At 32.5% G+C, this 14,323-nt stretch overlaps 1 protein-coding gene across 4 annotated transcripts in view; it reads right to left on the bottom strand.

Annotated features, from left to right (window-relative positions):
- LOC127847645 (agrin-like) overlaps positions 1-14,323 on the bottom strand; it is a 153,938-nt gene that overhangs the window by 75,594 nt on the left and 64,021 nt on the right. The gene's annotated exons all lie outside the window — the stretch shown is intronic.

The following is a 14,323-nucleotide window of genomic DNA, read 5'->3' as shown; positions in this document are numbered from 1 at the left end:
TGAGGTTATGCTTACTTGTTAGTGTGTACCTTAAAACTATACAATAACAGCGTTGAAATACGTGTTTAAAATACTTACCATGCCTCCCAAAGGTACAATTATGGTATTCACACACATTTCGCCACCTGATGATAAATGACTTTCGATCAGCGCTGTTTCACTTGACTATGGATTAATTATATTGAAGAAAGCCATACAAACCCACAGGGATCTCAATCGTATTACCATAATTATTTACCGGATACATTGGCGAAAGCTTACGTTGTTTGCACATAATATACCCATCAATAATAATTTAATCTAAAATTCAATGTTTTGTTACGCATGTGTTGATGAAAACACGACGTTCATCCTTAAGCAGAACAATGGTTTGCATTATCTCGATAAAATAAACATGAACTTTCATTGTTATTAATCACTCGTACTGGTTTACTTTCGCAGGACAGCATTAATGAAGTTATATTCATGGAGTTTCATTAAGAACTATAATTGGTTTAAATCTATAATTGTCCGTGGCATATTATCCCTAAAGAACTAATTATTTATCTCAAAATCAAATATATTAAATTTGTCAGAATTATTTGCACCTGACGTTTAGTGCATACTCCGTGTTCTGAAAACTTGAATAAATCTACATTCTGAAGTTAATCTAACCGGTTTTAATTGAGGTAAATACATTTGCATTTACACTAACAAAACCAAAAACAAAGCTATAGTCCAAGTTTGAACTAAATGACGGGATAATGACACTCACACTTTTCTTTAAATCGATATAGCAATAAAAACAAAAACGAAATCAGTTAACTTAAATGTTTTGACATTTTTTAATTATCAACTCAAAATTAAATGTTGAATGTGGCAAGACTATTTTGGTTTGGCATTACGCAAAACTTGCAAGTCTAGCTAAAACAAAGTGTACATAAATTATCTTAAAGCTGAATCCTTACATACAAAGAGTAATTTCGAATTTGACAGGATGAACATTATACCCTTCTAGTGTCTGGTAGAAGGAAGTGAATCTTGTTCGGCAGTCAAATAGGACTCGCTAAAAATCGCCCTATTTTTTAAGTCTTGCCAGAGAAGCTGTCACCATCAATGTACTCTTATATGCCTGCCACGCTTTATAAATTTTTCTATACCACGTTCTCAAAAGGCAATGTTTGTTCATTTAGATATAGTAAATTATTTACGTTGCTTAAGAGCAGAAAGTCTCTAAAAATGTATATGCATAGGCTTCCATTACTGTGGCCGTTACTTGTCCACCCACCGGCACATACACTACCTTATCACGTATCGTCGATATGTATAACCAATGTTAAACACATACACATGTGAACGTATGCAAATGTAAAGCCTCCTGGCCTATTTTGCAGAGGGTGTGTCAATATGGGCACATGGAGCATCATATCCGTGCATTTACTAATTTGTATCGCGCCTTTAAGAGAGTGGTTATTTATACGCATGAGAAATGTGTCATTCTCATTCGGTAAATTTGAAACCTATACTTTGCCTAGTATGTGCTGTAAACTTTCCCGCATACTTAGCTTTATACCCTTAAAAGAACTCCAACTATGGTTATAATATTCAAAGAGCCATCAATCTATTAACCTGCCCTTAAGAATTTAAATCGCTTCAACGGGCCGATAGGTCATTTGATATTGCATTACTTAACTATGTCGAAAGGTTTTAATGCAAATGCTTATATTTTGCGTGCGGGCAGATGTGACAAGTCGGTACTGCGTGTCCAATATATAAGTTTTAGATTACATAATGGTTCTTTCTCCTTAGTTTATATATAAATAGATATATTTATTTCAATATTGTGCAAGTAACAAGGTAACAATAATGGTAACAACAATACAATTAAAATATAACATATCGATTTAAAAATATCAATATAATGTATACATATAAAGATTTATAAAAATAATTATTTAACTAATAAATGACTTATAATGTACCATATTAGTCACATCAATATCAAGGATAACTCAAAAAAGGGAAATACACCACTTATTTCCATTGTGGTTCTCAATAGTGGTCTGACGTAGGGAGGTTTAAAATAATTTTACAAATAAATAAAAAGTTACTGATATGTAGCAAAAAGCACATATAAAATTTCTTCATTAAAAAAATAATAAATAAAATTACCTAAGATGACAGATTTAAGACTACAAAACTTATTTATATTGACAGGAACACAAGACAACTTGGCACAATATTTACCTACGAAATCATATCACAGTATTGCAAAACATCTCGTAAAAAATAACTAAAAATGGTAATAACTTTACAAATTTAAATATTGATCTCTAGCTGCTTTTTTAAAATGAGCAAGGCTGGACAGATTCCTTATAACAGTAGGAATAGAATTCCATAGGAAAATGTCTTAGATCCAAAGCCCTAAGCAGGTGGGGCTGGAAAGATCCCTTTTCTCTGAATCTTGTATTGTACGAATGAACAGTTTCTAAAGGTTTTAAATAATGACACATATAATCAGGACTTAGAACTTTCCTTGATTTATAAACATGACAATGTGATTTGCTCAACTCTTTTATTTACAGGTAACCAACCGAGGGAATTAAAGTGACTGTGTTCAATATGTGACCTATTACCTAAATTAAAAACAAATCTAATTAGTTTATGTTGAGTGACCTGTAGCTTGTCCTTCCAGTCCATAATACCAAGAGCTACAAGCATAATCAAACTGACATTGGATCAGAAAAAGAACCAAAAGTCTTTTTGTATGGACTGTAAGATAATATGACTTTCTATGCATGACTTTTAACCTTGCATTAGCCTTATTGATTATGGAACTGGCCATAGCTTCACCTGTAAGATTCTGATCTAATGTGGCACCAAGATATTTGACTGAAAAAGTAGATTTGATACTTTGGCCACTGCAAGTAATATTAAGATCACTGTTTCATTTGACCTTTTGCTTGAAACCAAACACGATTTACTCAGTTTTACCCAAATGCAGGGATAAAATGTTGTCAAGAAGCCATTGATAAACCAATTCTTAGTCCTGAGTAAACTCCTGTTTTTTGAATGATATATTTCGTTCTGCAACCAAAATACAAGAATCATCAGCGTAAAGTAAAAGCTTATTTCTAACAACACCCGACATATCGTTTACATAGATTAAATATAAAAGTGGCCCTAAAATATACTTTTGGGGAACACCACAAATAATGGAACATGGATTTTAAAATGTACCAGAGACATCAACTAACTGTTGTCTGTCTGAAAGATATGACCTGAACCAACGCAAAATATCATGGCCAAGGCCCAAAGCTTCTAATAACATCAAAAGGATAGAGTGGTTCACCGTGTCGAAAGCCTTCTGGAGATCAAGCAACACCATGCCAACTAAATGACCTTTATCCATTTCAAATCTAATAAAGTCTGACAGGTGTACAAGACAAGTTTCAGTTGAAAACTTCTTCCTGAAACCAGATTGAAAGTTATATATTAAGGATTTATCTGTCAAATATGAATCGACCTAATCATACACTCACGTTCAAATATCTTAGAAATAATACAAAGGATTGAAACCGGACGATAGTTATTAACATCAGTTTTATCAACCTTCTTGAAAAGGAGAACAACCCGGGCATATTTCAAATCATCTGGAACAACACCTTGTATACGAGAAAAATTCATAATATGACAGAGGGGACAAGCTATAATAGTTGACCCATCCCTGACAAACCTAAAGGGAATGCCATCCAGCCCAGTAGATTTATTCACACCAAGTTTATTTATATAGGATTAAACTTTATTTTCAGACACAAATGAAAAAGAATAATTATTTAAAATAACACCTTTCTTTGAATAAGAATAAAAATCAAAGTTCCTTCCAAATCTACTGATACATTTAGGCAATTTGTCCACAAATTTAGAGCCAACAGTTGTATAAAATACATTGAATTTTACAGAAACAGTTTATTTATCAAACGAAATATTATTGACTTCCATTTTTAAGCCAATATTCGAGCTATTAGAAGAGTTTGACTTCTTTGAAGGCAGTCCAAGGTTTAAGAACAGTCCAAAGAGACTTAGAGTCACCTTTATTTTCTTCATTATTTTGAAGAAGTATAACACATCTTAACATATGCAATAGCTAGTTAGATCAATCATTAATACGGTTATTAATTTGCTTTACCACTCATTAAAATTAATGAACCAAAAGTGCCCATGGCCATTGATTAAGCGGAAATTCAAAAACTACCATTATACCATCATTGTTACACTATTTGTAAATATCGACAATAAAGCAATTTATTATAAACCTACGTTTGTCATATCTATGACTTAACCATAATAATGTAATGGCTTTTAACTCACACTGTTTATCCTGACAGTGTGTGGGATTTCATGAACAAGATCATAGAGCTACTCTGCAAAAGAACTGGCAAAGCGAGCCTAAATGATAATTCGTTGTATTATCACGTGGAAGACTACTAAATCTTTAAATGGTGATATTCTGTAGGCTTACTCGATCTGATTAGCGAAAAATATTCATTGGGTCGGAAATATTAATTAGTGTTATATTAAGAACTTAATTTCTGGGTCATATATTTTTTGCCGCTTTGTTTGGAAAATAAATAATGGGATGATGATTTTTAAATATATTCTTTTGAACTATGATTACTAGTTTTAACACGAAAACACGCTATCCCTACAATTTTAATAGCAAATCAATGATTTGCACTTTCATTCAACCGTCAAATGATCGGATTGCCAATGAGTCAACGATTCGTTAACAATGACACGTTTGAAATGTCTGGATTTCTAACCCCATAATATAGTAGTGTTACATAATGCATGATGTTATAATTATCATGCTGTTTTATTCTTTATTGTGATGAGCAAAGGTACAACTGTGGTGTGGTTTTACATAAACAATAATTAACGTTGCACGTAATCAATAATTGATATACTTTTTGAAATGAGAAATCGATCAAATAGAGAATCATTGCCAAAGTTAATCGATTCAATACCAGGGTCAACTGAAGCCAACAGAGGCAATAAACGAGGCGTTGAAATAAGCCCGACAATTTTTTTTAAACACCCTTCAGTTTATTAAATAATCTATATAACTTAAATCTTACATATTTTGGTGAATTAAGCATACACATTTTGATGCAAAATTGCGTAACAACTCGTATAATATTTACTATTTTATTGGAAGTATCATTAAAAGAAACACTTTGGTATAAAGTAGCCGTGTCGGTGTTGGTAAAGTATAGCAACATACAGGTAAATGATTTAATTTAATACATGAAACCTGATCTTTTAATTAACATTTCTTTTCAGAACCAGCATTAATACGAAACATATTTTTGTTTGTAGTTTTATTGTAACAAACACCTTAAGGTATACTACATATTGCACCATTGTGAAGAAGAAATGAACACCCACTCCTTGAAAGTACCGATATTTCGTAAGTTTTCCTAGGTTTGCCCAAGTGTATCACTCATTGTACTAATCTTCCCGAGAAGTCTTTTAGTAAGACGTTATTAAATCGGTCAATTACAATGACTTTTTTTGTAGTTGTGGAAAATAGCAAGTTTTACCTTTGTAATGAATAAAATAAATAAATGACAGCTTTCATCTTTTTATTACCAATGTTATACAATATGAAAGCTGTAACAATTTTCATACATGTGGTCACATTTATGTTTTAGATATGCATATGCGACCTAAACAGCTCGTCATTATCTGTTTGTAAATGCCGAATACCAAAGTATGGAACTTCCTGTTTCATTATATAATATTTTATTTCACTATACACATATAAACGCAAACAAGTAAACGCGCTTATGAGACAGAGTTAAACGTCGAGGTCATCATGTTCAACGTACTTTGAAGAGAACCATTCTAGTTTACATGCAATTAAAAAGCTATTAATTATAAAAATAATTACCAATCATGTAATCATATAATCATGTGTAAACACAGAAGGGCATGAAAAAAAACACCTGGTAGACCATTCTGGTTTCAGAGATTTATTTAGGTTGTCGCTGTATACACAAAAGGGGTACAATAGACCACTCAGGTCTGTTCAACTTTGGCCTCGGGGTATTGATTTGAACACACTATTTAGAGGGCAACAATACGCTGTTTCAGGTCAAATACCAAAAAGCATGCGGGATCATATTCGACCACCGAAATATAGAGAGGAAGACGTTAAATGACCTTTACTATATTGATAGTATAGATCAAACACATTATAACTAGATTATGGTCTGTTTGGACCACATGATCATAATTGGAATAGCAATCGCCATGTCATATGAAATAAATTATTCAGTATTAGGTCTACAAAACCTCTATGTTGTTACATTATTTACAGAGCATCTGCGTATACAATTAGGAAAAGGGAGTAGACATTTGTAACAAAGTCCTTGTATACAAATCAAACGTATATAGTCTTGTGAAAAAAGACAGTGTGAATACTGAAAAGAACTTGTATATTATGCAAATGCCTTAATTTCTACTGATGGGCGCAGAATTTTGGCCTTAAATATGAAAACATGCATCGAAATTATATAAATTATGTCTTATGATGTAAACTAAATCACATTTTAAATGTATTCCAACTTACCGAGTAGACAAATTGTGTTAGACTATTATTTTGATTGCTTGTAACACACTCGAAAGAAAAATATATGATATCGATAATTTTTGTTTATGAATTTTAAATCTAAAATGAATGAAACCCGACGATGAATTGCGATCGACGTTATTATAATTTGTTTGCGTCCAGCGTAAGTCTGGCAACGGTCAAGTAAGTTTTTAATAATTTACTCTTTCGCTATTCGAATCAAAAGATGCACTGAATGTCTGTTGCGACGTATTATTGAAAGCATTATACAGTACGTGTTCCATTTGTGATTATTTTACAATCATTATTCTTTTGTAAAATACCATTCTTATTGAAAAACGCCAGGACGCTGGCGAGTGTCAAATGTTTGATTAATTACATTGTAGCGACAAACAAATGAGTACATTTATTATGTTTGACTTTAACATTTATATTAAAAACCTTGCTTGCTTAGATCAGCATGAATGCTTTATAAATGACTCTTGTATTAAATGTGTTTTGTTGTATTTCCAAAATTGTTTAAGGCAGCAATAGTGGCATTCGCTTGTATAACCCCATAAAGGACACGTAAAGGCAAACACTGAACGTTAAGTTAAAATAATGTAAGCTTCCTTTCTCGGGTTTAACAATCATGCTAGACAGCAATTAACAGTGTTTGAAAGTTGTATAAACAACAGACAGTTACTCAATTCACATATTATTAATATTGCAAACAACTTAATCCACAATTCTTTTGAAATGATGTCAAAAAAAATATCCACACAGTGTTGTCATTTGGCTATCATTTTATTATTTTATTTCAAGTAAGTTTATCAATCCAGCTGAACTTCGTTACAATAAGAGGTGCGTCTGTATGACAACGCGATACGGCGTCATAACTACAACGGTTACAGCATCTTGACAGTTATAGACATACACACGCGTTTACACAAGTAATTTCTTTGTTTAAACTTATACGTGAAACGGGTTATGGCATTTATTTTCATGTATTAATGTTTCTTTACTCGCTTCTTAACCTATCGAGACATTTTCTAGCATGAAATCATGATAAAAGAAAGAAGTTCGAGCTCATAGAAAATCCAATAAATTCAATGTTTCTGGCTTGCAGTTTTTGTCACGAAGATTATTTTCAATGCTTTGTATCAAGTTCACTCTTTTACAAACATGTGATAACTATGTGTATGCTATAATTAGTGATTTCTATCCGATTTTGCAAAAATAGTTGTAGCATGTCAACTCCGTCTACATGTAACGGTATCTTCTCTTACGACTAAGACATGTTACGGTGTCTTCTTTACAGCGTTACAGCGCCTGCGGGAAGTCAAATTTACAACCTTGAATATTTCGTTCCATGATTGTTGCATTTTGGACGTGCGTATTTAAATGTATATATGTATAAAAATAAAATAAAATAATAAAAACTGACCGATATTATTAAAATGTTTCTTCAATGTTATATAATGCATGTTATAAATTATGTAAATGTATATAAGTATGAATAAATATTTAATTAAAACAGTACAAATATCACGAGTTTATTTTCTTTCAGGCGCACTTTTAAAAAAGTGCATTCCTTCAATTTAGTAAATTGAGTAAATCATTAACATAAAACTCAGTTACTAATTACCTCAATTACTGTAAAGAATGTACAGGAATGTAGAAAATATTTCACGCATCTGAAGTGAGGAATTCAATAACATAGTAAGGTCATTTAAAAGCAAGACTTCTTTCGGGTAATATTTATTTGTATTTCTTTTTTTAATCAATCGGTAATGCAATTTTTAAAGATGTGGTACATTTATTTTAAGATAAAATAATAGTACAAATATTTAATTAAATACTGAATTAATCTTAAAATCGCAAAGTCATTAAAATGTGTTTATGCTTTTTTGTATAAATCAGTACAACAATATTTTACAAGACTTTGAACATTTGTTATAAGCATTAAACTCAATTAATGATCTTCTATTAATTCAGTCTTAAAATCAACATTTATTATTGCTATTATTTTTTAAATAAATGCACCAAAATTTTAAACATTATAGTATTGATTTATTTAAATCGTAAATTAACTTTCAATAAAGTTACATTTTAAATAAAATCTACATTTTTTGGGTTGGTACCTAAAATTATTATTTTAAAAAAGTTCATGCTCCTAAATTCGTTACTGTATGTATTGCATTAATGAATCAATTAAAAATTAATCACCAGTTTGCAAATATATGCCCCATGATGAAAGCCAATAATAGGTGTCATTAACACTTCATTGTAGGTATACCTCTATAAAGATCCATTTTACCGAAACCTCCACAACATTTACTTTATAAATACAATTTACAGAACTTGTCATTTAACGAAACCTCTAGTACCCGTCGATACAATACCGTAACTTTAAACGTGTTGTAGTAAATGCACTGTAACACTCTCTGTAAGACGCCGTAACATTTTAATTCATCTCGTAACACTTACATGCAGTTAATTTTGAGACAGATCTTGATAAGATTGATTCAATATTCTTTCTTGCTTACGTTTGTTTGCATTTTCTTCTTTTTAATGTCAGACTTTGAATTATATTCCCATGATTTTACGAGTTGTCTATACAGGTCTGTAAAACTTCCATTTTTCGATAACATAGAAATAGATTACATGGCGAGCTATGATAGAGGAGAACATTATCCGTATTTAAATAAACATTGGCTTACACATACACAAACTATTCAAAATTACCGTTATTTACCATTTATTTTAACAAAATCCCGTATCGTCAACAAACTGTGGAAAGACTCCTTAACCGTTGTAGTTATGATGCCGTATCGCGTTGTCGTACAGACGCACCTCTCATTGTAACGTAGTTCAGCGGGAGTGTTTATTGCATGCTTAATGACACAGTGCCGATCTGGACAAGCTGTCTGATAACCAAATATGGTATTTGATCTCTAAGTGTGACCTTCGCCTTTAAGGTAGGGAGACGGATTTTCACGCGCCACGGCATCTCCTCATAGTTATCATGACAACTTTAAAGTTTAGACAAGCTGTTATATGACACAATCTGGCATTTCAATATTTAGATTGACCTTTACCGATGAGGTAAAAAACGGTTGTTGTTTGCGACATGCAGCCCCTACCTTCTCGTCGTTTGCGGAGTGACATTTCTAAAGAACATGGCGAATGACAAGATACAGTCAGGAAAAGCTTTTTAATAGAAAAATTATAACTTTGACCTCTGAACGTGAATTTGACCAATTAGGTAAGACGACTGGTATTACACGAGATACGTCGCCTTAATATGTAGGTATGTTGTGGTCAGGTATTCTAAAATTGCACCATGACTGACACAATTTCCATCCGGACAAGTACGGAGGCACGCACACGCGCGCGAACATTAACAATATAATTGTGACTGCTCATTCAAGCTTCTAGCAAGCCGGCTCGACAAAATGTATCTAATATAATAAATTATTAATATCTCTGTCTGCTGAAGACCGTGTCAGTGTGGCATTATGGAGCTCTATCATTGGTGAAGTATATCTCTGTGTCTTATTAGATGTATTAACGTATTTACTCATACACACACACATACACATACGCATACAATTCACGTGCGCCTATGAAATGAGTCGTGTTCTGAGAAAACTGGGCTTCATGCATGTGCGTAAAGTGTCGTCTCAGATTAGCCTGTGCGGACGACACTTTCTACCTAAACTATATATTAAGTAAGGAGGGACTTCAGTGAAACTAACAAAACCATAAAAGCGGAAAGCGTCGTCCCTGATAAGCCTGTGCGAATTACACAGGCTAATCTGAGACGACACTTTACACACATGCATATGCCCAGTTTTCTCAGAACACGACTCAAATAGTTTCGGGCTTTGAATAAACACTCATTCTATTAAATTTAAAACTATAGCTATATCTTTGTATTTATGGGGTGATACCATTACACGTCAGACTTTTATTTTTTTGTAATTTACTGGAGTGGAGGAGAAAAACGTGATTACGCCATGACAAATATAATGCACTTTTGTTAACTATAAAACGAACTGAAATTTGCGTTTATTACTATTGAACCGCGGGCAACTCTGAACATGGGTTAATGTGATTTGCTCGTGCCGTTGCATGATTAGTGATGAAAAACAATCTCTCTCCTAGACAGTTTTAATGCAATAATAAAGTCGTGACCAACATGGATTTGACTCATGTAATTGGCTAAATGCAATAAGTTGGACGAAGTTTCGTTGCATTGTCATCCAGCATCCTACATACGTATAACACAGACTGAAAACTCATCGGTATTTGACAATACTAAATACGGTCTAATATTTTTGCATCACACTTATTAAATTAGTTAGTGTATTAGAGTTTTTTTCGTAGATGTAAACTTCAAATGTACATGCATATTATCAGGGATATATTCTTATGTATTGAACACTTTTTTCTATACAATAACGATTCCACGAATACTTGCATGCATAATCAAAAATACAAAAGCATCGCACTGTTATAAATTTTGTTTTAAATACTAATCATGGCTCCCAAAGGTACATTATAGTGTCATCAGAGAATGTATTGACGGCTTTGAAGACGACCACATACTCCCACAGGACTATCAGATGTATTGCCATCATCAACGTTCTATACATAAGCGCAAGATTACGTTTCTTTAACCCATTAATGCCTTGCGTCGAGAAAGATGGCCTTGGCAAATAGCGTAGACCCAGATGAGACGCCGCATTATGCGACGTCTCATTTGGTTCTGCGCTGTTTGCTTAAAGGAATTTCTGTAAGAAATAGTCTTAATATAGAAATAAATATTTTAAACATTCCTAATGTTGGTAATAAACTGATCCAATATAGAAGGATGGGAGAGTCAACTAGGCATAGATGGGTTAACATACTATTTCAATCGATTACGATATCATTCAATACTAAATGGCTGGGAACGTGCATGTCAATAAAAATCCTTGTTTAACTTAAAGAAATTCCTTTGTTTGTATATAAGTATTTAAATTGCAACTTTTACATTGCCCTGGTTGATGTAGGATGACATTCAAACCGCTGTATTTATGCTTTTCATTAAGAATTGTAACCGATTTGAACCCATATGCATTAATTTACTAAGAAAGGTATTTAATTAAATTGCATTTATTATGGTAAGACGGAGTTTTATGTCATATAATTATGTGTTTTGTTATTTGCTTTGTGTGATGCTATTTTTGGTTCTATGTAATAATTAGTTTAAACCAATAAAGGATCGTGTCCCTCAGTAATGTGTCTCCCAATCAGGCATCGGAAGTTTTGATTATTACATAATACAATTGGCATATGAAGACCTCCTGTTTTAAGAATATATCGAATGCATTATAGAAATTATTACAATCAAGATTTGTCTTGTAAAGCTCAAAATAGATAATTAAATCTATGCTAAATTTATGCGTCATAATCGAGCACTTCTAAATGATGTTTACATCGAAATCAAATACCGCGTAAATTCCTGTTGATGTGGAAATATTTTAAATGAAATGTTAATATTGACGTAAATTATACAATTCATTAAAGGTTATGAAATAACTGCGCTTGCAATTTAGACTGGAGGTAAAGCAGATAACTAAAATTAATTTGATATATTCCTTATAGTGATTTTCGCCTCGAAACAACTCTAATTTACCATCAATCTTAATATTATTTGATATTCCCGATATTATTATTATTATTATTTGTTTGTTATTTCACAAGTATTCGAAAAAACAAATAATGAAGATTAAATTAACATGCCTGATATTATTGTTATTATTGTCGCAATAACAAATACTTTTAATTATTACTATTTACTAGAGGTGAACCAACATGTCGATGATGTTCCACGATGTGGGGCTCAACTTTTCATAAACATAGTCATCAAATTTTATATGTAACACATGTTCTCATGGGCCAATGTTAAGTTCGAAGACATTTAATTTGGACTACAATTATAATAATAGTCGTGGGACCGTTTACAACTAATACAATCAACTCAATCAACGAATTATCGCGTGATTCAATTGCTATTAGTGGCATGCATGCGTCCCCTGGTATGTCCTAAGCATGCAAGGTTTACATCGGATAAAGACCTCGTTCGTATTGCTGCGTAACGAAACCATAATCAAACACGCAGGTTCATATGTTGTTCGATGCTAAGATGGAAAATCAACAAAAGCTGCTCGATCATTATCGGGTTAAGAACGAGTTCGTGCATGACCTTTTGTGGAATACGACTAGAGTATGTATACCAGGAACCGATTGACCAATATACTTTGAATAGAAACTACATGGAATGTGCCAACATGGAAAAAATATGAGGCGAAGCTTAAAGCATGAATTTGGGTCAACCTTAAACAAGTCGTAACTTGTTTTAACCAAAACATATTTCGTTATACATATTATGTAATTCACATCATCTGTTTCTTTCAATCATAGAATAAAGATTAACTCATGTTCGAAGAAGAGTTTTCCGTTTTCCATTAATTAGAATTCACGCTATACCGTCCCACGGTTGACATTTACCTTCTCATAAAATGATTTGTTTGTTGGCTTTTAATTTGTAGTTTGGGGAAATATAAAATAATTTTTATTTTAATCAAGGCATATATTAAAAACATGAAATTCATGTGATATCTAAAAAGGATACTCTTGTAATCAATTTCCTAATTTTTGATGAAAAGATTAATACAATATATTCGTCAGTAATTATTTCGCAGTTTAAAGCGGATAAACATTTTTATTAAACAAAATTAACGTTTGCATAATTTATATGTGCTACGATAAAGCAATTTCAGGATGTACAATGAACGCATGTCAAGGCTCCAGGTCTATCAGGAACAATACATATATAGCTATCTCATCTGCGAGTGGGATAAACAGGTCTTACCTACGCACGCAGGATAAGCGTTATTTACTTCTTAACATAATATTTTAGAGCTCATAAGCCTTTCACTTTCAATTTAAGGACAATTGGGATGTGCTTTTCTAAATGTTTCGCCAATTAATTATTTCCCCAAGTATCACATATATATTTATATACTAACATAGTAAAATAAAACGAATTAATTTGATGTAGATAAACAATGTTACACAAACGTAAAAGGTCATTCGTGGGTGAAATTTAAGTTTATTTTCCCGACAAAAATAGAAAGGTTCCGAAATAAAAGTGTCATGTAAACCAGTCAACTATACGACACATAATGCAAAAGTGAAAATATTCACAACGCATGCTGCAGGAGGGTCTTCTCATCATGTTGAAAACCATTAATCATAAATCTCGGAACCAATTAAACTTGCCAATTTTATAAATACAACCCACAATGGGCACAATCATCCGTGAATTGAGGCATTGATTTCTTAACTTAACATCGTTAATAAAAAAACACCAGGAGAATAATATTAACTGGTCATGGATTGTTATTGCAAATACAACCAATCTAACAATACCCATGTCGCCATGGCAGTTTTTTTGAGTCTGCTGGTAATTCAAACCATGTGCAATGCGACGCATTATGATGTAAATCGTTGTTAGCTTGTTCTTAAGTATGAAATACCAATAAACAAGGGCTATGGGACTCAGTTATAACAGAGATGTATTGGATGAGTATATAATAAGAGGCGCGTTTTAAGAAAACTGGGCATAACGCATGTGCGTTAAGTGTCATCCCAGATTAACCTGTGCAGTACGCACAG

Source organism: Dreissena polymorpha, chromosome 10, assembly GCF_020536995.1.
Source record: "Dreissena polymorpha isolate Duluth1 chromosome 10, UMN_Dpol_1.0, whole genome shotgun sequence".
Taxonomy (NCBI): domain Eukaryota; kingdom Metazoa; phylum Mollusca; class Bivalvia; order Myida; family Dreissenidae; genus Dreissena; species Dreissena polymorpha.
The sequence above is the reverse complement of the archived record's forward strand: the minus strand, read 5'-3'. Positions and strand labels throughout refer to the sequence as shown.